This window comes from Ovis aries, chromosome 1 (assembly GCF_016772045.2).
Source record: "Ovis aries strain OAR_USU_Benz2616 breed Rambouillet chromosome 1, ARS-UI_Ramb_v3.0, whole genome shotgun sequence".
NCBI classification, from domain to species: Eukaryota; Metazoa; Chordata; class Mammalia; order Artiodactyla; family Bovidae; genus Ovis; species Ovis aries.
The window spans coordinates 109966286-109990775 of NC_056054.1; the positions used below are offsets into that span (position 1 = coordinate 109966286).

Here is a 24490-nt window from a genome sequence, read left to right on the forward strand (position 1 = left end):
AAAGTGGGGTGGAGGGATTGTTTCAGGATGATCTGAGCACATTACATTTATTGTGTACTTTGTATCTATTATTATGCTGTGATATATAATGAAATAATTATATAACTCACCATAATGCAGAATCAGTGGGAGACCTGAGCTTGTTTTCCTGCAACTAACTGGGGATTCCCAGGTGGTGCTAGTGGTAAAGAATTGCCTACAAATGCAGGAGACATAAGAGACATGGGTTCAGTCTCTGGGTTAGGAAGATCCCCTGGAGGATGGCATGGCAACCCACTCCGGTGTTCTTGCCTGGAGAATCCCATGGACAGAGAAGCCTGGTGGGCTACTGTCCATAGGGTTGTAAAGAGTTGGACATGACTAAAGCAACTTAGCACATTAGTACATAGACAGTCCCATTTGGCAGTGATGAGAAACAGTGATACTTGGAGTGTGTTGCTTATTCTCAGTCTACTCTGTAATCTCATTTTGGTTCCAGTCACTGGAGAAAACTCTGCTCCACAAAGATAGGATGTTGAAAATGGAAGCAGGCTTTTCAATGCTTTTGAGACAATCTCCAGATATTCCACCAGAATGTATGGAGATTTGAAAGTTTGGAGAAAGGCATGGCAACCCACTCCAGTAGACTCTCCAGTCTGGATTAGGTACCAGGGCGATTCATTAATCCCAACAATATTGTGTCAATATCTTCTGGTATTTCATCAGCTCATCCAGTTATGATACTAGCTGAGAGAACACTTTCTTTTCAACTGTCCCCTTTTGAACTGCAGCCTCTCCTAAAAGTTCACAACAAATGTCTTTAGCAGCAGGCAGGATAAACTCTTTACCAATAATATAGTAAAGGGCTTCTTAGCTTTAGCAATGTGGTTAGCCACTATAGCTTTAGCAATGTGGTTAGGCACTAAGAATGATGTCAGTTCAGACATATTTGATGAAGTGGTGGCCTACAAAAACTGTTTCTTTTCTTTGTGTAATATGTTTTTCTTTTGAAAAAAATCCAAAGGTGGCATTTAATGCAGGGTGCTTTTTCTCTCTGTTGCAAGGAAATTTTAAAGGTTTCATGGCTTCATTGGATAGTTAGTTACCACATATTATACAAAGCAGGCTTGGAGAATGTGAATTACCTGTGCAATGAGCTTGTAATTTAAGACGACTTGATACTTTCTTTTAAATTCAGTTTTCCTTTGGCCTACAATCTTAGAGTCTTCTGCTATCTCATCATTGGGTCTTTCCAACTTTTCAAAGTGGCTCTCCAGTATGTATGACATTTGTATTTCAATCATTTTGGCAAGGGTTAACTTATGGACTTACAAAAATTGTGACCAAGACTAGCACACAGTGAGGAAAAGAGACCTTAATGGTAGTGGTAAATAAAATAATGGACAGGCCACATGAGGACTAAAATAAGTGTTGAATTCTGACTTAAAGTACATCAACTCACTTACCACTATAAAACCTGCCACCAGATACAGCTTGTCTTTTGCCATTCACTAAAACGGTTTTGATACGTCTGCAAGCAATTGATTTATTATGGTCTCTGTGCAGTCAAACCTCTCTGCTAAAGACAGTTTGCGTTTGCAGCCACTCTGTGGCACTGGCCTCACCATCTCAGCTCCACCTCAGATCATCAGGTGTTAGAGTCACATGAGGGAAACACAACCTGGATCCCTCACAAACAGAATTCACAGTAGGGTTTGTGCTCCTAGAGCTTATAGCTCTGGTGACCAGAAAGGATGCAGAAAGTAGGGTATGTTCAACAAAAGACTATTTCCCTAAGGTCAGGAAATGTAACAAATGTAGCAAATACACAGAAATAAAGGAGGAAGTTAGACAAAATGAGGCTACAGAAGAATATGTTTCAAATGATGAAAGGAGATAAAACCTCGGAAGTAAGTGAAATGGAGATAGGCAATCTACCCAATAAATAGTTCATAAAGATGACAGCAAAGATGCTCAAAAAAACTTGGTAGAAGACAGGATGTACAGAGCGAGAAGTTAGAAATTTTTAACAAAAAACTAGAAAATATAAAGAACAAAGAGATGAAGAGTAAAATAATTGAAAAATACAGCAGAAGGAGTCAACAGTAGATCAAACAATACAGTGGAAAAGACCATTGAGCTGGAAGACAGAATAATGGAAATCAGTGAAGCTGAGCAGAATAAAAAAAGAAAAAAATTGAGGACAGTTTAAGAGAACTCTGGAGAATGTCAAGCATGTTATCATTTATCATATCATTATAGTGGGTCCCAGGAGGAGAATAGAGAGAAAGGGGGGCAAAGAACATATTTAAAGATGTAATAGTTAAAAACTTCCCTAACTCCAGTAAGGAAACAGACATCTGGGTCCAGGAAGCATGTGGAGTCCCAAACAGAGTAAACCCAAAGAGGACCATGCTAAGATACATTGTAATTAAGTTGGCAAACATTAAAGGTAAGGAGAAAATATTAAAATCAGCAAGGGAAAAGCAACATATATACAAGGGAATTCCTTTAAGGCTATCAGCTGAATTTTCAGCAGAAACTCTGCAGACAGGAAGCGAGGGATATGATATGTTTAAAATGATGAAAAAGAAAACTCTGTAACCAAGAATGCTCTAGCTGGCAAAGCATTTATTCAGATTTCACAGAAACATTAAAAGTTTCATAGGCAAGCAGAAGATAAAAGAGTTCAGCACCAGCAAACCAGTGTTAAAAGAAATGCTAAAGGGACTTTTTCAAGTAAAAAGAAAAGAAGCATTAAACATAGAAGGAAAAATCTTATTAGTAAATGTAAATATACAGTAAAGGTAATATATGAAGTTAGTAGGAAGGTTAAAAGATAAAAGTTGTCAAATCATCTATACATAAGATGTTAAAGGATATACAAAACAAAAAGTTGTGAAATATGATGTCAAAATTTTAAACATGGTAGTGGGGAGGAAATGCAGCATTGTTAAAATGTATTTAAACTTAGATTAGCAACTTATAATAACCATATATATATGAACTAGACAAGGATGTCCACTCTCCCCACTTAAATTGAACATATTATTAGAAGTCCTAGTCACAACAATCAAACTAAAAACAAAGAAATAAAAGGAATTCAAATTGCAAAGGTAAATTTAAAATGGTTACTGTTTGCAGATGAGATAAAGACATCACAAAAAACCTACTAAAACTCATCAATGAATTCACTTAAGTTGAAGGATACAAAATTAATATACAGGAGGAACTTTCAAGAGGAGCAAGATGGAGAGATTTATATATATTAAAGAGATATATATATTTATCCCCACATTTATATATATTAAAAAAATACATCTACATATGGAAAACCTCTTGCAGAAGACTTTTAAACACTGGCAGAAGACCCCAGACTTCCAAAACGGCAAGCTAACCTCCACAGAATGAGGTAGGACAGAAGATATAGAAAAATGAAGAGACAAAGGACTTGGGACAGGGACCTATGCCTTGGGGAGGAAGCCAAGAAGGATAAAAAGTTTCCTCATACTCGGAAACCCCTTCATGGGCAGGGATGGGCGGAGCTTCGGAACCTCAGAGAGGAACACATCAACAGGTCCTCAGAAGGCAGACTGGAGATGATTCACCACAGATATCATTGCTGACCAGCACTTTCCAGTCGAGACTGTTTGCACGCTCACTGCAATGAGTGGGAGTTGGGTGCTGAGGCTCAAGTTTTGGAGGTTGGACCCTAGGGAGATGACTGGGATTGAGTTGCTGTGAAGATACTCTGAGGATGCTAGTATGACAGCTTAGGGAGTCCAGGGAAAAGCCTGGGGCCTGCCACAGAGGTAACAGACCCTCTAACACTGTGTGCTCGCAGATCATAGATGTCGCCTTTGTGAGTGCTGTAAGTGGCATGAGCCATGGCTGTGGACTGCAACCCCAGAGATAGATATCCCAAATCCGGCCTAAGTGCCAGAGGTGAGACTACACATAACTGCATTTGTGATCCCAGAGGGGGGATGGACCAGTGTAGATGCCAGAGGCAGAGGACAGGAGGCCACTGCAGTCTTGACCTCAGGGCTCACAGCTGTCACCAAGCTGCATTCAGGTACAAGTCATTGCTCATACCTTCCTGGGAATCTGTGCAACTTGGCCCTGCTGAGGGACCGAAGACATGGGACCAGTTCCCCTGGGGAAACACACACCCCACCTCAGACTGTGGCGACTGGCCGAAGATCTCAGCCACAGTGGACACTCCGCACATACCATAACTATGTCTGACATACCTCTCCCTCTTCCAAGTCCAACTGAGTAAGTGAGCCTTAATAAGTTGCTACTTTCACCCCATTGTGTCTGGGGAGGGAACAGACACCTGGATCTCAGTCGCATCTGATTCTTTGTGACCCCATGTACTGCAGCACACCAGGCCTCCCTGTCCATCACCAACTCCCGGAGTTCACTCAGACTCATGTCCACTGAGTCAGTGATGCCGTCAAACCACCTTATCCTCTGTCATCCCCTTCTCCTCCTGCCTTCAATCTTTCCCAGCATCAGGGTCTTTCCAAATGAGTCAGTTCTTCGCATCAGATGGCCAAAGTATTGCAGTTTCAGCTTCAACACCAGTCCTTCCAATGAACACCCAGGACTGATTTCCTTTAGGACTGACTGGTCGGATATCCTTGCAGTCCAAGAGACTCTCAAGACTTCTCCAACACCACAGTGCAAAAGCAGCAATTCTTGGACACTCAGCTTTCTTTATAGTCCAACTTTCACATCCATACATGACTACTGGAAAAACAATAGCCTTGACTAGATGGACTTTTTTTGGCAAAGTAATGCCTCTGCTTTTTAATATGCTGTCTAAGTCGGTCATAACTTTTTTTCTAGGGAGTAAGCGTCTTTTAATTTCATGGCTGCAATCACCATCTGCAGTGATTTGGAGCCCAAAAAAATAAAGTCAGCCAAAATTTCCACTGTTTCCCAACATATTTGCCATGAAATGATGGGACTGGAGCCCATGATCTTTGTTTTCTGAATGTTGAGCTTTAAGCCAACTTTTTCACTCTTCTCTTTCATTTTCATCAAGAGGCTCTTTAGTTCCTCTTCACTTTCTGCCATAAGGGTGGTGTCATCTGTATATCTGAGGTTATTGAGATTTCTCCCCACAATCATGATTCAGCTTGTGCTTCATCCAGCCCAACGTTTCTCATAATGTACTCTGCATATAAGTTAAATAAGCAGGGTGACAATATACAGCCTTGACGTACTCCTTTCCCTATTTGGAACCAGTCTGTTGTTCCATGTCCAGTTCTGACTGTTGCTTCCTGACCTGCATATAGGTTTCTCAAGAGGCAGGTCAGGTGGTCTGGTATTCAGAATTTTCCACAATTTGTGGTGATCTACACAGTCAAAGGCTTTGGCATAATCAACAAAGCAGAAATAGATGTTTTTCTGGAACTCTCTTGCTTTCTCGATGATCCAGTGGATGTTGGCAATTTGATCTCTGGTTCCTCTGTCTTTTCTAAAACCAGCTTGAACATCTGGAAGTTCACAGTTAATGTATTATTGAAGCCTGGCTTGGAGAATTTTGAACATTACTAGTATGTGAGATGAGTGCAATTAAGTGGCAGTTTAAGCATTCTTCAGCATTGCCTTTCTTTGGGATTGGAATGAAACAGACCTTTCCCAGTCCTGTGGCTACTGCTGAGTTTTCCAAATTTGTTGACATATTGAGTGCAGCACTTTCACAGCATCATCTTTTAGGATTTGAAATAGCTCAACTGGAATTCCATCATCTCCACTAGCTTTGTTTGTAGTGATGCTTTCTAAGGCCCACTTGACTTCACATTCCAGGATGTCTGGCTCTAGGTGAGTGATCACACCATCGTGATTATCTTGGTCATGAAGATCTTTTTTGTATAATTCTTCTGTGTATTCTTTCCATGTCTTCTTAATATCTTCTGCTTCTGTTAGGTCCATACCATTCCTGTCCTTTATCGAGCCCATCTTTGCATGAAATGTTCCCTTGGTATGTCTAATTTTCTTGAAGAGATCTCTAGTCTTTCCCATTCTGTTGTCTGCCTCTATTTCTTTGCACTGATAGCTGAGGAAGGCTTCTTTATCTCTCCTCGCTATTCTTTGGAATGCTTCATTCAATTGGGTATATCTTTCCTTTTCTCCTTTGCTTTTTGCTTCTCTTCTTTTCACAGATATTTGTAAGGCCTCCTCAGACAGCCATTTTGATTTTTTTTTTCATTTATTTTTCTTGCAGATGGTCTTAATCCCTGTCTCCCATACAATGTTACAAACCTCTAGCGACAGTTCATCAGGCAGTCTGTCTATCAGATCTAGTCCCTTAAATCTAGATTTAAGAGGACAGGGCCAAAACCAAAGAGGCACCAAAGGCAGGGCCAAAACCAAAGCTGAGGACCAGAGGTTGTGTGACCAAGGAAGAGGAAGGAAATTATTCCTGCAGCCACAGGTGCAGTGGATTAAGTATCCACAATCAGCTTGAGATTGTGGACTTTGGGGGCAATTATGGGATTTGGAAGCAAGTACAAGCTGGAATTAGGCCAGATGTGAGTGTGAACTGAGCCCAGAGTGCCCACAGCACGTCCAGAGACCGCCTTCCTAAAAATATTGGTGGGCTTCCTGAGCAGGCAGATTGGCTGATGCTCACAGTGTGGTGAGGACAACAGAAGACTGAGGAGGACGTTCTTCTTACTGTCACTCTTTATATATGTGTATGTGTATATATGTATATGTATATATATACACACACACACTTTTTTTTTTCTTTTTTCTTCTATATCTTTCTTTTTGTACTGTATGACTTGTGGAGTCTTGAGTCTATAGTAAGGGTTTGGGCCTGAACCCCTGAGGTGGGAGATCAGAGCACAGGACATTCGAACACCAGAGAACTTCTGACCCCAAGGAACATTAATCAGTAAGAAGTCTCCTAAAGGTCTCCATTTCAACAGTAAGACCAGGCTCCACCCAAAGGCTGGCAAGTTCAGTGTCAGATGCCTCATACCAAACCATCAGTTAAACAAGAATATAACATTGCCCATTAGCAGCAGGCTGCCCAAGGCCATACCAAACCCACAGACACCCCAAAAAACAAACCACTGAGCACAGCACTGACCTCTAGAGAGAAAAGATCCAGCTCCACTCACCAGGGCAGACACCAGTCTCCCCAACAGGAAACTTTCACAAAGCACAGATCCATCCCCACCCACTGGGTGCAGACTTCACAAATAAGAGGGACACGACCTTGCAACCAGTAGAAAGGAGATGGCAAATACAATCAATCAAACAAATTGAAAAGAGAAAGAGGCAGCAGATGAAGGAATATTGTAAAAACCCATAAGACCAAACAAATAAAGAAACAGGCAATCTACCTAAAAAAGAATTCAGAGTAATGGTAGTAAAAATAATCCAAAATCTTCCAAATAAAATGGAGTCACACATAAATAGAAGAGGCACAGATTGAGAAGATACCAAAAAATGCTTAACAAGGATCTCGAAGAAATAAAGAATAGACAATCAGCAATGAGAAACACAATAACTGAGATTAAAAATGCACTCAAGGGAACCAAAAAAATAACTGAGATAGAACAGATAAGTGAACTGGAAGATAGAATGGTGGTGATAACTGAAATAGAGCAGAATAAAGAAAAAAGAAATGAGGACAGCCTCATAAACCTCTGGGACAACATTAACCACACCAACATTTGAATTATAGAGGTCCTAGAAGAAGAGAAAAAGAAAAAGAAAAAGTATGAAAAAAAAATTTGAGTTTTTAGTTGAAAAGTTCCCAAACGTGGGAAAGTAAATAGCTACCCAAGTTCAGGAAGCTCAGAATCCCATACACAATAAACACAAAGAGAAATACATCAAGATACATATTAGTCAAACTAACAAGAATTAAACACAAAGAAAGAATATGAAAAGTAGCGATAGAAAAGCAACAAATAACATATATGGGTGTCAGGAAGCATTTAACAAGAGGCTTCCTGTGTGCTGTTTTGGATCTGCCAGGAATTCTCTGTGCCTTATTAATTCCTGAATACTCAGGAATTAAGAGGAGAGGCAAGCCTCTCTCAGAACTGAGGAATCGAGGCATTTCCTTCATTAATGTTTCTATATGATGATAAGTACCTTCTTCCTTCTTGTGAACCATACAGTAAAAGTGATTGTTTACAACTCTCTCTCTCTTTAATATGGATCACCTATGTTTTGTAAGTCTGGAATTTTAATCTTTATCTTTGCTGAGAATAACTACCTTGTAAGACAGTATATATGCCCACACCATGTTGATTAAAACACCTTTGCTCCATCAGAGCTCTGCCCCCTGTGTCTTTCTTTCTCTTTCTTTCTCTCTCTCTCTCTCTCAGGCTATTTCTTTGGAGCACAGAGGCCCTCTGAGTTCACTTTCCTGACTGGACTTCTAAGACCCTCTCAAGAAGGTGCTCTGTGCCTTCACCCCATCAATAGGGCACCTGAGGCCTCTGTGAACAGAGCAAGCCCCGTACTAGAGGCTTTATTGCCTTTCTGTGTAAACCAAGGAATAGCAGCCTCTTTCTGTCTTTTACTTTCTTATCATTAACTCCAGACCACCAGGTTCTGGTCCATTAAAGGACCTCAACATATGGGGATTCCCATAAGGCTAGAAGCTGATCTTTCAACAGAAACTCTACAGGCCAGAAGGGAGTGGCAGGATATTCTTAAAATGATGAAAGGAAAATTGTCTATGATCAAGATTACTCTACCCAGCAAAGCTATCATTCAGATTTGATGGAGAAATCAAAAGTTTTACAGATGAGCAAAGTTAAGACAACTCAGAACCACCAAACCAGCTTTATAATAGATGCTAAAGGAACTTCTCTAGACAAGAAACACAAGAGAAAGAAAAGAGCTACAAAAACAAAGCAAAAAAAAAAAAAAAAAACTAAATGGTGGTAATAGGATCATACATATCAATAATCAGTATAAATGTAAATGAACCAATTACTTCAACCAAACTGGCTGAATTGATACAAAAACAAGGTTCCTATATATACAAGAAACCCACTTCAGACCTAGGGACACATACAGACTGAAAGTGAGGGATGGAAAACAGGATTTCATGAAAATGGAAAAAGTGGGGGTGGCGATACTCATATCAGATAAAATAGACTTTAACCTAAAGATCATTACAAGAGACAGGAAGGACACTACATTATGAACAAGGGATCAACCCAAGAAGAAAATATAATAATTACAAATATATACACACACAACATAGGAGCACCTCAGTACATAAGGAAAATGCTAATAATTATAAAATGGGAAATTGACAGTAACACAGTAATAGTGGGGGACTTTTAACATTCCACTCACCAACAGACAGATCATCCAGGCAGAAAATTTATAAAGAGATACAAGCTTTAAATGATACACTGGACCCTAATTGATAGCTATAAGACATTTCATCCAAAAACAGTTTTCAATTTTTTTCTCAAGCACACACAGAACATTGTCCAGGATAGATAACACCTTGGGTCACAAATTAAGCCTTGATCATTTTTAAAAAAATAAAACTGCACTAAGCATTTTTTCTGACCGCAATGCCATAAGATTAGATATCAACTACAAGGGGTGGGGGGACTGTAAAAAACACAAACACATAAAGGCTAAACGATATGCTTCTGAATAACCAAGTGATCACTGGGAAATCAAAGAGGAAATAAAAAAATACCTAGAAACAAATAATGATGAAAACTTGCTAACTCAAAACTATGGGATGCAACAAAAGCAGTGCTAAGAGGGAAGCTTACAGCAATACAAGCCTACCTCAAAAAACAAGAAAAACATTAAATAACCTAACCATACACCTAAATCAACTAGGAAAAGAAGAATAAAAAAACCCAGTTAGTAGAAGAAAATAAATCATAAAGCTCAGAGCAGAAATAAATGAAAAACAAATGAGGGAGACAATAGCAAAGATTGAAAAAAGAAAACAATAACTAAAAGCTGGTCCTTTGAGAAGATTTTTCTAAAAAATGACAAACCATTAGCCTGACTCATCAAGACAATAAGGGAGAAGGTTCAAATCAATAAAATTAAAAATGAAAAAGTGGAAGTTGCAACAGACAATGCAGACATGCAAAGGATCATAAGAAACTGTTATGAGCAACTATACACCAATAAAATGGACAACCTGAAAGAAATGGACAAATTCTTTGAAAAGTAAAACCTTCCAGACTGAACCAGGAAGAAACAAAAAATATTAACAGACCAAACATGAGCACTGAAATTGAAACCATGATCAAAAATCTTTCAATAAACAAAAGCCCAGGGACAGATGGTTTCACAGGTGAATTCTACCAAGCACTTAGAAAAGAGCTAATATGCAACCTGCTCAAACTCTTCCAGAAAATTGCCAAGGAAGGAAACATCCCACTCATTCTACAAGGCTACCATTAGTCTGACACCAAAATAAGGCAAAAATGACACCAAAACAAGGCAAAAACCCCACCAAAAAAAGAAAATTATAGGCCAATATCAGTGATGAACAGAGATGTGAATATCTCCAACAAAATTCTAGCAAACAGAATCCAACAAGACATTAAAAGGATCATATAACATGATTAAGTGGGGTTTATCCCAGGGATGCAAGGATTCTTCAATATATGCAAATCAATGTGAAACATCATATTAACAAATTGAAAGTTAAAAACTATATGATCATCTCAATAGAAGCAGAGAAAGTTTTTCAACAAAATTTAATATCCATTTATGATAAAAGCTCTCCAGAAAGTTGGCGCAGAAGAACGTATCCCAACATAATAAAGGCCGTATATGACAAACCCACAGCAAATATTATTCTCAATGGTGAAAAACTAAAATTATTTCCTCTAAGATCAGGACAAGACAAGGGTGCCTACTCTCACAACCATTATTCAACATAGTTTTGGAAGTCTTAGCCATGGTAATGAGAGAAGAAAAATAAATAAAAAGGATCCAGATTGGAAAAGGAGTAAAACTCTCATTGTTGCAGAAGACTTGATACTATACATGCAAGCGTGCATACTAAGTCATTTTAGTTGAATCCAACTCTTAAGTGACCCTATGAACTGTAGCCCACGTGGCTTCTCTGCCCATGGGATTTTCCAGGCAAGAATACTGGAGTGGGTTGTCATGCCCTTCTCCAGGGATCTTCCCAACCCAGAGATTGAATCTGTGTCTCTTTCATCTCCTGCACTGGCAATCAGATTCTTTACCACTAGCGCCACATGGGAAGCCTGATGCTATACATAGAAAACTCTAAAGATGCTACCAGAAAGTTACTACAGCTAATCAATGAATATAGTAAATTTTTAGGATATAAAATTAATACACAGATATCCCTTGCATTCCTACATACTAACCCCCCAAAAAAAATCAGAAAGAAAAAGTAAGGGAACAATTCCATTCACTTTTGCAACAAAAAGGATAAAATACAATAGGAATGAACCACCTAAAGAGATAAAAGACCTGTATGCAGAAAACTATAACACACTGATGAAAGAAATAAAAGATGTCACAAACAGAAGAATATTCCTAAACTGGAAGACTCGATATTGTAAAAATGACTATACTACCTAAAGCAATCTACAGATTCAATGCAATCCCTATCAAACTACCAAAGGTATTTTTCACAGAATAGAACAACAAAAAAAAAATGTTCAAACTAGAACACTTTTTAACACCATTTGTTGTTGTTTAGTCACTAAGTCATGTCTGACTCTTGGCAACCACATGAAGAGCAGCATGCCAGGCTTCCCTGTCTTTCACTATCTCCCGGAATTTGCTCAAGCTCAAACTTTGCATTTGAGTCAGTTCTAATGAGGTGGATGAACCTAGAGCCTATCATACAGAGTGAAGTAAGTTAGAAAGAGAAAAACAAATATCATATGTTAATGCATATATATGGAATCTAGAAAGATGGTACTGATGAAATTATTTGCACGGAAGGAATGAAAACACAGATGTAAAGAATGGACTTGTGGATATAGAGGGGTAAGGAGATAGCGGGACAAATGGAGAAAGTAGCATCAACATACTACAACTATCGTATGTAAAACAGATAGCAGGTGAGAAGCTGTTACATAACACAGGGAGCCCAGCCTGGCACTCTGTGATTACCTGGAGGGGTAGGGTTGGGGAAGGAAAGAGGCTCAAGAAGGGAGAGATACACATACAATTATGACCGATTCACCTTGTTGTACAGCAGAAATCAACACAAAAATTGTAAAGCAATTTTCCTCCAACTAAAAAATAAATTAATTTTTAAAAAAGCCTCACAGTTAGTACAGAAGTCTGTTGCATTTCTATACACTAGCAGTGAACTATCAGAAACAGAAATTAAGAAAACAACCCCATTTACAATCACATCAAAAAGAACAAAATACCTAAGAATAAATTTGACTAAGGAAATAGAAGACCTGTTTTTGGAAAACTACAAAACACTGATGAAAGAAATTGAAGACAACACTAACAGATGGAAAAATATGGATTTAAAGAATTAATATTATTAAAGTCACTTTTCCACCCAAGGCACCATACAGACCCAATGCAATCCTGATCAAATTACCAGTAGCATTTTTCACAGAACTAGAACAAAAAATTCGAAAACTTGTATGGAAGCACCAAGACACCTCAAATAACCAAAACAATTTAAAGAAAGAAGGACAAGCCTGGAGGTGCAACATTCCCTGATATCAAAGTATACTACAAAGCTACACTAATCAAAACAGAAGAAAGATGGAACAAAAACATATATATGCTGCTGCTGCTGCTGCTAAGTCGCTTCAGTCGTGTCCAACTCTGTGCCACCCCATAGACAGCAGCCCACCAGGCTTCCCCGTCCCTGGGATTCTCCAGGCAAGAACACTGGTGTGGGTTGCCATTTCCTTCTCCAAAACATATACCTAGATCAATGGAATAAAATAGATTCCAGAAATGAATCCGCACTTTAAGGGTAATTAATCTGATAAAGGTGGCAAGAATTACAATGCATAAAAGACAACCTGAACAAGTGGTGTTGAGAAAAGTGGACAGCTATGTGAAAAAAGTCAAACTGATCTACTTTCTGACACCATGTACAAAAATAAATTCAAAATGAATTAAAGACTTAAATTGAAGACTTAAAACCATAAAACTTCTAAAGAAAACTAACACTATACTCCTTGACAGCAGTCTTCATTATGGTTTTTTGGATATATCTTCTGGGTAAAGGAAACAAAAATTAAAATAAAAAGATAAGATTTCATCAAACTAAAAATCATTTGCACAGCAAAGGGAACTATCAACAAAACCACAAGCCCACATACTGAATGGGAGACTTTATTTGTAAACAATATATCTGATAATGGGTTGATATCCAAAATATACAAAGAATTCATACAACTCAACATCAAACAAGCAAGCAATACAGTTTAAAAAAATCAGTAGAGGGACTGAAGGAATATTTTTCCAAGGAAACATATAGATGGCCAACAGGCTCATGAAAAGTTGCCTAACATTACTAATCATCAGGGAAATGCAGTCAAAATTACCATGAGATATCATCTCACACCTGTCAGAATAGTTATTATGTCAAACAGTGACAAATAACAAGTCTTCATGAGAATGCAGAGAAAAGAGAACCCTTGTGCACTGTTGGTGGGAATGTAAATTGGTGTATCCACTATGGAAAACAACATGGAGATTTGCAAAAAATAAAGAATATAAAACTACCATATGATTCAGAAATACCACTCCTGAGTACCTATCCAAACAAAATAAAAATACTATTAGAAATCATATACACACCCCAATGTTCATGGCAGGACTATTTGCAATAACCAAAATACAGAAACAGCCTAAATGCTCATCAGTGGAAGAATAGATAAAGAATACATGGCCAATAAAAATGATGGGTTATTAGTCATTAAAAAAAAATGCAGTCTTGCTGTGTGCAACAACATGGATGGACCTAGAGGATATTATTCTGAGTGAAATAAGCCAGACAGACAAAGACAAGTATTTTATGATTTCATGTGATGTACAATCTAAAAAATTCAGATGAATAAACATATCAAAAACAAACAATTATAGGTACAGAGAACAAATAGGTATTCTCCAGAGGCAGAGTATAGTAGAAGCAAAGAAATAGGTGAGGGAGATTAACATGTGCAAACTTCCAGCTGCAAAATAAATGAGTAGGGAATGTACATAATGTAATAATGTACATAATGTAATGTAAATGTACAGTGTATGGAATATAATCAATAAGAATGTAATATAGTGACAAGTATGTATGATGGTGATTGGTTTGAAATGTATAGAAATATCATTTAGAAAGATGGTACCGATGATCTTACATGCAGGGCAGCAAAGGAGACACAAATGTAAAGAGCAAACTTTTGGACTCAGTGGGAGAAGGTTAGGTTGGGATGATTTGAGAGAATAGGACTGAAATATGTACATTATCATATGTAAAATAAATGGCCAGGGCAAGTTCGATGTATGAAGCAGGGCACCCAATGGTCTGGGAAAACCCAGAGGGACAGGGTGGGGAGGGAAGTGGGAGTGGGTTCAGGATGAGGGGTCATGTGTATACTTGTGGCCAATTCATGCTGCTGTATGGCAAAAACCATCACAATACTGTAAAGTAATTATTCTCCAATTACATACATTTAAAATAAAAAAAGAAATATTGAATCACTATATCATGTTATAGCAACCAATACAATTTCTTAGGTCAATTATACTGCAAAAACAAACTCATAGCAAAAGATGGTAACCAGTAATCAGGGTGTGGTGGGGGAAGGGAAATTAGATGAAGGTAGGCGAAATGTACGAACTTCAAAGCTATAGGATAAATAAGTACTAGAGATGTAATATACAACATGATAAATATAATTATGACTGCTGCATGTTATATATGAAAATTATTGGGAGAGTAAACTGAGTTCTAATTACAAGAAGAAAATTTTTTTTGTACATCTTTAATTTTGCACCTATATGAGATGATGGATGTTCACTAAAGTTATTGTGCTTATTACTTCATGGTGTGACTTAGCAGCAGCAGCAGCAGTGTATAAATCGGATCACTATGTAGTATATCTTAAATTTATATGGTGATGTATGTCAATTATGGCTCAAAAAAACTGGAAGAAAAATAATAAAATGCAAACTTTAGCCCCTTCTCCCCAAATAATAAATTAGATTCAGTAATCAAATACCATTTTCTGAGCTTTCCAGATCGGAATTTCACAACGTATCTAGTCTCAGCGGTATTAGACAAGGTACTGCCAATCTACCTTGAGGGAAAAATAGTTTTTAGAGTAGGATTTTTAATCTAGTCAAAATGATATTTAAATATGAGGACTTCAAAACCTATTTTCCTGTATTCAAGGCCTTAGTAGTTTTGACAGGCAAAGATCACATGGAGACATCTACTGGAAGTAACTAGTCAATAAAAGGGTAATATATAAGGAAGTTGGAGCTTCCCAGGTAGCTCAGTGGTAAAGAATCTGCCTGACAGAGCAGGAGATACAAGAGACACAGGTTTGATTCCTGGGTCAGAAAGATCCCCTGAGAAGGGAATGACTACGCAATCCAGTATTCTTGCCTGGAAAATTGCATGGACAGAGGAGCCTGGTTGGTGATAGTCCATGGGATCACAAAAAGTCACGACTGAGCAACTGAGCATACACACCACATATAAGGAAGTCAAGAAAAACTGTAAGTTGAAAGGTAAGTAAAAGTGAAAACTTAACCTGATCAGGCATGTCTATCTATGTCTTAAAATTAATAAAGCTCAGTTTGAAGATAAAAGAAACAGGAACTATATCAACATGGTGGAGGGAGGGAGGAAAGACAAAGAACATGACAGTACACTAACCTACTTGTCTTAAACGTTAAGTAAGATAGGGCTATGAGTAAAAACCCAAACCAGAAATACTAACTCCTCCCCCTCAAAAAAAATTCAAGAAAGGAAAATATAGAAGCATCATAAATTGAAATGAATAGAAGAAACAAGATAATATATGTTATCTGTTAGCATAGACACAAAGAATCTAAGAGGTTAAACTTAAGTGAAAATTTGGTCAACTTGGATTTAGGAAATTTGCCAATGTATTTTTAACAGAAGATCATTTGATGGTGGAAAAATAAAAGAAAAATATTTTATTATAAAATATGATAAAGAGTACCTAAATATGAAAAGAGTACCTAAAATATGGACAGCGTACCTAAAAGAAAAGTAGTTTGTCTATGTAGTCTAGCTTTAAACAGATCTGAAGTAAAAAATATCATCAGAGCACAACACAATGATAAAAGATACAACTCCTAGGGAGATACAACAGTTTTCATTGTCTATTTACCTACTCAAAATAAATATAATAGTATGATTAAGATTGTTTATCTAACATACAGAAGATTCTGAAATGAATGTTAAAAATCTTATATTCTAGTCAAGCACATATAAAATATTATTGCACCAGGTCATGCAGAAAGTCTTAAACAATTCTAAAAGTAGGCAATAGAAATCTGCTTGTAATTGCCTCTCCCTGCATCTCTCCTATGCTGTGCCACCAGAAAAAGAAGTTATTAATTTTCAGGAAAGCAGAAAGTAATTCTAAAAGAGAGTGAAATAACAACTCTGGCAGCACATATAGAATGAAGTCTGAAAGAAAAATTAACTGTCTTAAGGGAGGTAAAGAAGCCATGCTTTGTATAACTGCATTTGTGGAATCGAAACTTATCTGCTCTGCTCTGTGTGTGTGTGTGTTTTCAAAAATTAGGATAATATCACACAATATAGTTTTATATCTGGTTCTATATTTTACTCAATATTATTTTATGATATTTTATCATGCCCTTATCTGGACTTTTACCCAGGCCCCCACCACAGCCACTAAGTTTCCTGTGCATCTTTTAGGGAAGGAAAGCAAATACTGTCTCTAAATATAACTCACGCCCATAGTTGCCTGGGGAATACATTTTAATATCTTCTATTGTCAAAATGCACCTCCCTTTGTTCAGGCTTCAGTTGTGGTAGAATGAAATGTCTATTATTTGTCTAGGCAGTAAATGTTTAGAATCAAGTTAGTGCTGTTTTCACTTTTCTGAATATGGTTGATTCCAATCCATTCCCCCCAAATTCTTCATCAAAAGCTCCCCTTGTCCTCTTGAGGTTACCAACCAGATACCCAGAGCTCTCAACAAGAATTCCTACTCATCTTACCTCAGTGGAGATATCTTCCACAGCAGTCCAGATCTTGAGGTTATCTTTAAAAATCTAAGAATCACTGTTTAAGTAGGATGATAAATCAGTAAAGCTGAAGGGCAGAGGGAAAGGAAGTATTTTGAAAGATAACAGGGAAAAAGGGCACTGACTAGTCAAAACCCTTGATTGAGTGCTGGCTACCTCATATGGTGCTTTCCCAGAGAGGAGGACGTTATGAAACAGTATTGAGACTCCTCCCACCAATGCTCTTAGCTTTCGATTTCCTCAGTCAGAGAAAACAGTTTATTTACTGTAAATATCTTACTCAAAAACAACAAAAAAAATTATGGCAAGGTTACACTCAAATTTTTTTATTATGAATGTTGGTAGATGAGAAGAGTTCCAAGATTAGAACTTTTTTTATCCAGAAGACTTACATGTGGGTCATTAAAAATCTATATTCACTTGAATGACTCTCAAATATAAGAGAAGTAAGAGGAGTCATCTGGCTACTTGTCAGAAAACATTCCTGTGTGCTGTTTTGGATCTGTCAGGAATCCTCTATTCCTTATTAATTCCTGAATATTCAGGAATTAAGAGGAGAGGCAAGCCTCTCCCCAAGGCTGAAGAATCCAGGTATATCCTTCGTTAGTTTTTCTATACAGTGATAAGTCCCCTCTTCCTTTTTGTGAATCATATGGTAAAAGTGATTATTTAAAACTCTCTGTATCTCTCTTTTTAATATGGATCTCCCATGTTTTGTAAGTCTGGAATTTTAATCTTTATCTTTGCTGAGAATAACTACAGTATATATGCCCACACCATGTTAATTAAAATACCTTTGCTCCATCAGAGCTTTGGTCCTCGTGTCTTTCTTTCTTTCTCTCTCTCTCAGGCTATTTCTTTGGAGCGCAGAGGCTCCCTGAGTTCACTTTCCTGCCCGAGCTTCTAAGACCCTCTCGAGAAGGTGCTCTGCACCTTCACCCTATCGAGAGGGCTCCTGAGGACTCTGTGAAGAGAGCAAGCCCTGAGCCAGGGGCTTTATTGGCTTTGTGGGTAAACCAAGGAATATCAGCCTCTTTCTCTCTCCCTTACTTTCTTTTCGGTCGACTCCGGACCACCAGGTTCTGGTCCATTGAAGGACCTCAACAGCTACTTACACTTGTTTCCTGTTTTCGGTGTAGCAGCGGCAAGAGAAGACGTTGGAGGAGCCATCTTTCTACTTTTTTTTTTTTTTTTTTTTTTGGTCTAAAACTCCTGGGAGTGATTTTTCTATAAGTTATCTATTGGTTTAAATAGGACCTAAAACATTCACCCTTATCTCACTCATCTCACATGCTAGTAAGGTAATGCTCAAAAGTCTCCAAGCCAGGTTTCAACAGTATGTGAACCATGAATTTCCAGATATTCAAGCTGGTTTTAGAAAAGGCAGAGGAACCAGAGATCAAATTGTCAACATCTGCCAGATTATTGAAAAAGCAAGAGAGTTCCAAAAACATCTATTTCTGCTTTATTGCTTGTGCCAAAGCCTTTGACTGTGTGGATCACAACAAACAGTAGGAAATTCTGAAAGAGATGGGAATACCAGACCACCTGACCTGCCTCCTGAGAAATCTGTATGCAGGTCAAGAAGCAACAATTAGAACTGGACATAGAACAACAGACTGGTTCCAAATCAGGAAAGGAGTATGTCAAGGTTATCCTGCTTATTTAACTTATATGCAGGGTACATCATGAGAAACACTAGGCTGGAAGAAGCACAAGCTGGAATCAAGATTGCCAGGAGAAATATCAATAACCTCAGATAGGCAGATGATACCACCCTTATGGCAGAAAGTGAAGAAGAACTAAAGAGCCTCTTGAAGAAAGTGAAAGAGGAGAGTAAAACGTTGGCTTAAAGCTCAACATTTAGAAAACTAAGATCATGGCATCTGGTCCCATAACTTCATAGCAAATAGATGGGGAAACAATGGAAACAGTGACAGACTTTATTTCTTGGGAATCACAAATCCCTGATACTATTCTGTTCATACTGATCATAGGGTTCTCAAGGCAAGAATACTTAAGTGGTTTGCCATTCCCTTCTCCACATTTTGTCAGAACTCTTCACCATGACCCATCCATCTTGGGTGATTCTTCACGGTATGGCTCATAGTTTCATTGAGTTAGATAAGTCCGTGGTCTATGTGGTTAAATTGGTTAGTTTTATGTGACTGTGGTTTTCAGTCTATCTGCCCTCTGATGGGGAAGGTTAAGAGGCGCATGGAAGCTTCCTGATGGGAGAGACTGACAGGGGGAAACTGGATCTTGTTCTGATGGGCTAGGACATGCTCAGTAAATCTTTAATCCTATTGTCTGTTGATGAAAACGAATGAAGGGATGGAGCCAAAGCAAAAACAATACCCAGTTGTGGATGTGACTGGTGATAGAAGCAAGTTCTGATACTGTAAAGAGCAATATTGCATAGGAGCGTGGAATGTTAGGTCCATGAAGCAAGGCAAATTAAATGTGGTCAAACAGGAGATGGCAAGAATGAACATCGACATTATAGGAATCAGTGAACTAAGATGGACTGGAATGGGTAATTTAACTCAGAGGATCATTATACCTACTACTACAGGAAGGAATCCCTTAGAAGAAATGGAGTAGCCATCATGGTCAACAAAAGAGTCTGGTGTGCAATACTTGGATGCAATCTCAAAAATGAGAGAATGATTTCTGTTCATTTCCAAGGCAAACCATTAAATATCACAGTAATCCAAGCCTATGCCCCAACCAGTAATATTGAAGAAGATGAAGTTGAATGGTTCTATGAAGATCTACAAGACCTTTCAGAACTAACACCAAAAAAAAAAAGTCCTTTTCATTATATAGGACTGGGATGCAAAAGTAGGAAGTCAAGAAACACCTGGAGTAACAGACAAATTTGGCCTTGGAATATGGAATGAAGCATGGCAAAGACTAATAGAGTTTTGCCAAGAGAACGCACTGGTCATGGCAAACACCCTCTTCCAACAACACAAGAGAAGACTACACATGGACATCACCACATGGTGAACACCAAAATCAGATTGATTATATTCTTTGCAGCCAAAGATGGAGAAGCTCTATACAGTCAGCAAAAACAAGACCAGGAGCTGACTGTGGCTCAGATCATGAACTCCTTATTGCCAAATTGAAGAAAGTAGGCAAAACCACTAGACCATTTAGGTATGACCTAAATCAAATCTCTTATGATTATACAGTGTAAGTGAGAAATAGATTTAAGGGACTAGATTTGACAGACAGAGTGCCTGATGAACTATGGAATGAGGTTCATGACATTGTACAGGAGACAGAGATCAAGACCATCCCCATGGAAAAGAAATGCAAAGAAGCAAAATGGCTGTCTGGAGAGGCCTTACAAATAGCTGTGAAAAGAAGAGAAGTGAAAAGCAAAGGAGAAAAGGAAAGATATAAGCATCTGAATACAGAGTTCCAAAGAATAGCAAGGAGCAATAAGAAAGCCTTCCTCAGTGATCAATGCAAAGAAATGGAGGCAAACAACAGAATGGGAAAGACTAGAGATCTCTTCAAGAAATTAGAGATACCAAGGGAAAATTTCAAGCAAAGATGGGCTCGATAAAGGACAGAAATGGTATGGACCTAACAGAAGCAGAAGATATTAAGAAGAGGTGGCAAGAATACACAGAAGAACTGTACGAAAAAGATCTCCATGACTAAGATAATCACGATGGTGTGATCATTCATCTAGAGCCAGACATCCTGGAATGTGAAGTCAAGACACTACGGACAAAGCTAGTGGAGGTGATGGAATTCCAGTTGAGCTAATTCAGATCCTGAAAGATGATGCTGTGAAAGTGCTACACTCACTATGTCAGCAAATTTGGAAAACTCAGCAATGGCCACAGGACTGGAACATGGTCCATTTTCATTCCAATCCCAAAGAAAGGTAATGCCAAAGAATGCTCAAACTACCGCACAATTGCACTCATCTCACATGCTAGTAATGGAGAGGGCAATGGCAACCCACTCCAGTGCTCTTGCCTGGAAAATCCCATGGATGGGGGAGTCTGGTAGGCTGCAGTCCGTGGGATCACGAAGAGTCGGACACAGCTGAGCGACTTCACTTTCACTTTTCACTTTTATGCATTGGAGAAAGAAATGGCAACCCACTCCAGTGTTCTTGCTTGGAGAATCCCAGGGACGGGGGAGCCTGGTGGGCTTCCATCTATGGGGTTGCACAGAGTCGGACACGACTGAAGCAACTTAGCAGCAGCAGCAGTAGCAGCACATGCCAGTAAAGTAATGCTCAAAATTCTCCAACTCAGGCTTGAGTTGAACAGCGAACTTCCTCATGTTCAAGCTGGATTTAGAAAAGACAGAGGAACCAGAGATCAAATTGCCCACATCCGCTAGATCATCAAAAAGGCAAGAGAGTTCAAGAAAAACATCTGCTTCTGCTTTATTGACTATGCCAAAGCCTTTGACTGTGTGGATCACAATAAACTGTGGAAAATTCTGAAAGAGATGGGAATACCAGACCACCTGACATGCCTCTTGAGAAACCTATATGCAGGTCAGGAAGCAACAGTTAGAACTGAAGATGGACCAACAGACTGGTTCCAAATAGGAAAAGGAGTACATCAAGGCTGTATATTGTCACCCTGCTTGTTTAACTTATATGCAGAGTACATCATGAGAAACACTGGACTGGAAGAAGCACAAATTGGAATGAAGATTGCAGGGAGAAATCTCAATAACCTCAGATATGCAGATGATGCCACCCTTATGGCAGAAAGAGAAGAAGAACTAAAAAGCCTCGTTATGAAAGTGAGAGGGGAGTGAAAAAGTTGGCTTAAATCTCAACATTCAGAAAACTAAGATCGTGGCATCCGGCCCCATCACTTCATGGCAAATAGATGGGGAAACAGTGTCAGACTTTATTTTTCTGGGCTCCAAAATCATTGCAGATGGTGATTGCAGCCATGAAATTAAAAGACACTTACTCCTTGGAAATAAAGTTATAACCAACCTAGATAGCATATTGAAAAGCAGAGACATTACTTTGCCAACAAATGTCTGTCTAGTCAAGGCTATGGTTTTTCCAGTGGTCATGTATGGATGTGCAAGTTGGACTTTGAAGAAAGCTGATCCCAAATAATTGACGTGTTTGAACTGTGGAGTTGGAGAAGACTCTTGAGAGTCCCTTGGACTGCAAGGAGATCCCACCAGTCCATCCTAAAGGAGATCAGTCCTGTGTGTCCTTCCTTCTTTGGAAGGAGTGATGCTAAAGCTGAAACTCCAGTACTTTGGCCACCTCATGGGAAGAGTTGATTCATTGGAAAAGACTCTGATGCTGGGAGGGATTGGAGGCAGGAGGAGAAAGGGATGACAGAGGATGAAATGGCTGGATGGCATCACCAACTCGATGGACATAAGTTTGAGTGAACTCCAGGAATTGGTGATGGACAGGGAGGCCTGGTGAGCTGCAATCCATGGGGTTGCAAAGAGTCAGACACGACTGAGCAATTGAACAGAGCTGTGTTCCCTCCCTGGTATTTACTGAGGCCAAACTCTGATGGCTCAGATGGTAAAGCATCTGTCTACAATGCGGGAGACCCAAGTTCGATCCCTGGATTGGGAAGATCTCCTGGAGAAGGAAAGGGCAACCTACTCCAGTATTCTTCCCTGGAGAATCCCACTGATAGAGGAGCCTGGTGGGCTACAGTCCATGGGATGGCAAAGAGTCAGACATGACTGAGAGACTTCACTTTCACTTTCAAACTATAGTGGAGGTAATGAAGATGATGGCAACCTCCTTCAAAAGATCCCATGCATGTACTGCTACACTCAGAGCCCCCAACCCTGCAGCAGGCAACCACCTACCCAAGCCTCTGCTGGAGAGTCCTAGACAACCACAGGCAAGTCTGGTTCAGTCTTTTGTGGGGTCACTGCTCCTTTCTCCTTGGTCCTGAGCACACAAGGTTCGTTTTGTGCCCTTCAAGAGTCTTTTTCCCAGTCCTGTGTAAGGTCTGGCCGTCTATGGTGGGGTTAATGGCTACCTCCTCCAAGAGGACTTATGCCATACCAAGTCTGCTGCATCCAAGCCCCTTTCCCTGTGGCAGTCCACTGCTGACCCGTACCTCCACAGGAGACACTTTCAAACATTGAAAGATGAACTCCCCAGGTCGGCATGTGCCCAATATGCTACTGGAGATCAGTGGAGAAATAATTCCAGAAAGAATGAAGAGACAGAACCAAAGCAAAAACAACACCCAGTTCTGGATGTGACTGGTGATGGAAAGAAGGTCTGATGCTGTAAAGAGCAATATTGCCTAGGAACCTTGGTCCATTAAACAAGGCAAATTGGAAGTGGTCAAACAAGAGATGGCAAGAATGAACATCGACATTCTAGGAATCAGCAAACTAAAATGGACTGGAATGGGTGAATTTAACTCAGATGACCATTATACCTACTACTGCGGGCAGGAATTCCTCAGAAGAAATGGAGTAGCCATCATGGTCAACAAAAGAGTCTGAAATGCAGTACTTGGATGCAATCTCAAAAACGACAGAATGATCTCTATTCGTTTCCAAGGCAAACCATTCAATATCACGGTAATCCAAGCCTATGCCCCAACCAGTAATGCTGAAGAAGCTGAACTTAAACGGTTCTATGAAGACCTACAAGACCTCTTAGAACTAACACCCAAACAAGATGTCTCTTCAGTATAGGGGACTGGAATGCAAAAGTAGGAAGTCAAGAAATACATGGAGTAACAGGCAAATTTGGCCTTAGAATACAGAATGAAGCAGGGCAAAGGCTAATAGAGTTTTGCTAAGAGAATGGACTGGTCATAGCAAACACATTCTTCCAACAACACAAGAGAAGACTATACATGAACATCACCAGATGGTGAACACCAAAATCTGATTGATTATATTCCTTGCAGCCAAAGATGGAGAAGCTCTATACAGTCAGCAAAAACAAGACTGGGAGCTGACTGTGGCTCAGACCACAAATAACTTATTGTCAAATTCAGACTTAAATTGAAGAAAGTAGGGAATACCACTAGACCATTCAGGTATGACCTAAATCAAATCCCTTACAATTATACAGTGGAAGTGGGAAAAAATTTAAGGGACTAGATTTATTAGATAGAATGCCTGATGAAATATGGATGGAGTTACATGACATTGTACAGGAGACAGGGATCAAGAACACCCCTAAGAAAAAGAAATGCAAAAAAGCACAATGGCTATCTGAGGAGGCCTTAAAATAGCTGTGAAAAGAAGAGAAGC

The 24490-nt window shown here is 39.0% G+C and overlaps 1 protein-coding gene across 8 annotated transcripts in view; it reads right to left on the minus strand.

Moving 5' to 3' along the window:
* Window positions 1–24490, minus strand: part of LOC101112936 (interferon-activable protein 203) — a 66146-nt gene that overhangs the window by 28182 nt on the left and 13474 nt on the right. For 2 of the 8 annotated variants that reach the window (XM_042256204.2, XM_060415095.1), the window contains exons 1-2: window positions 17204–17399; window positions 111–196 (exon numbers count right to left, since the gene is read on the minus strand). The exons of 2 other annotated variants lie outside the window; for them this stretch is intronic. The gene's annotated coding sequence lies outside the window, so the exon portion shown is untranslated. Of the gene's footprint in view, window positions 1–110; window positions 197–17203; window positions 17400–24490 lie in introns of those variants that run through there. 4 more of the 8 variants (XM_060415103.1, XM_060415097.1, XM_004002644.6 and 1 more) reach the window with 2 other exon arrangements.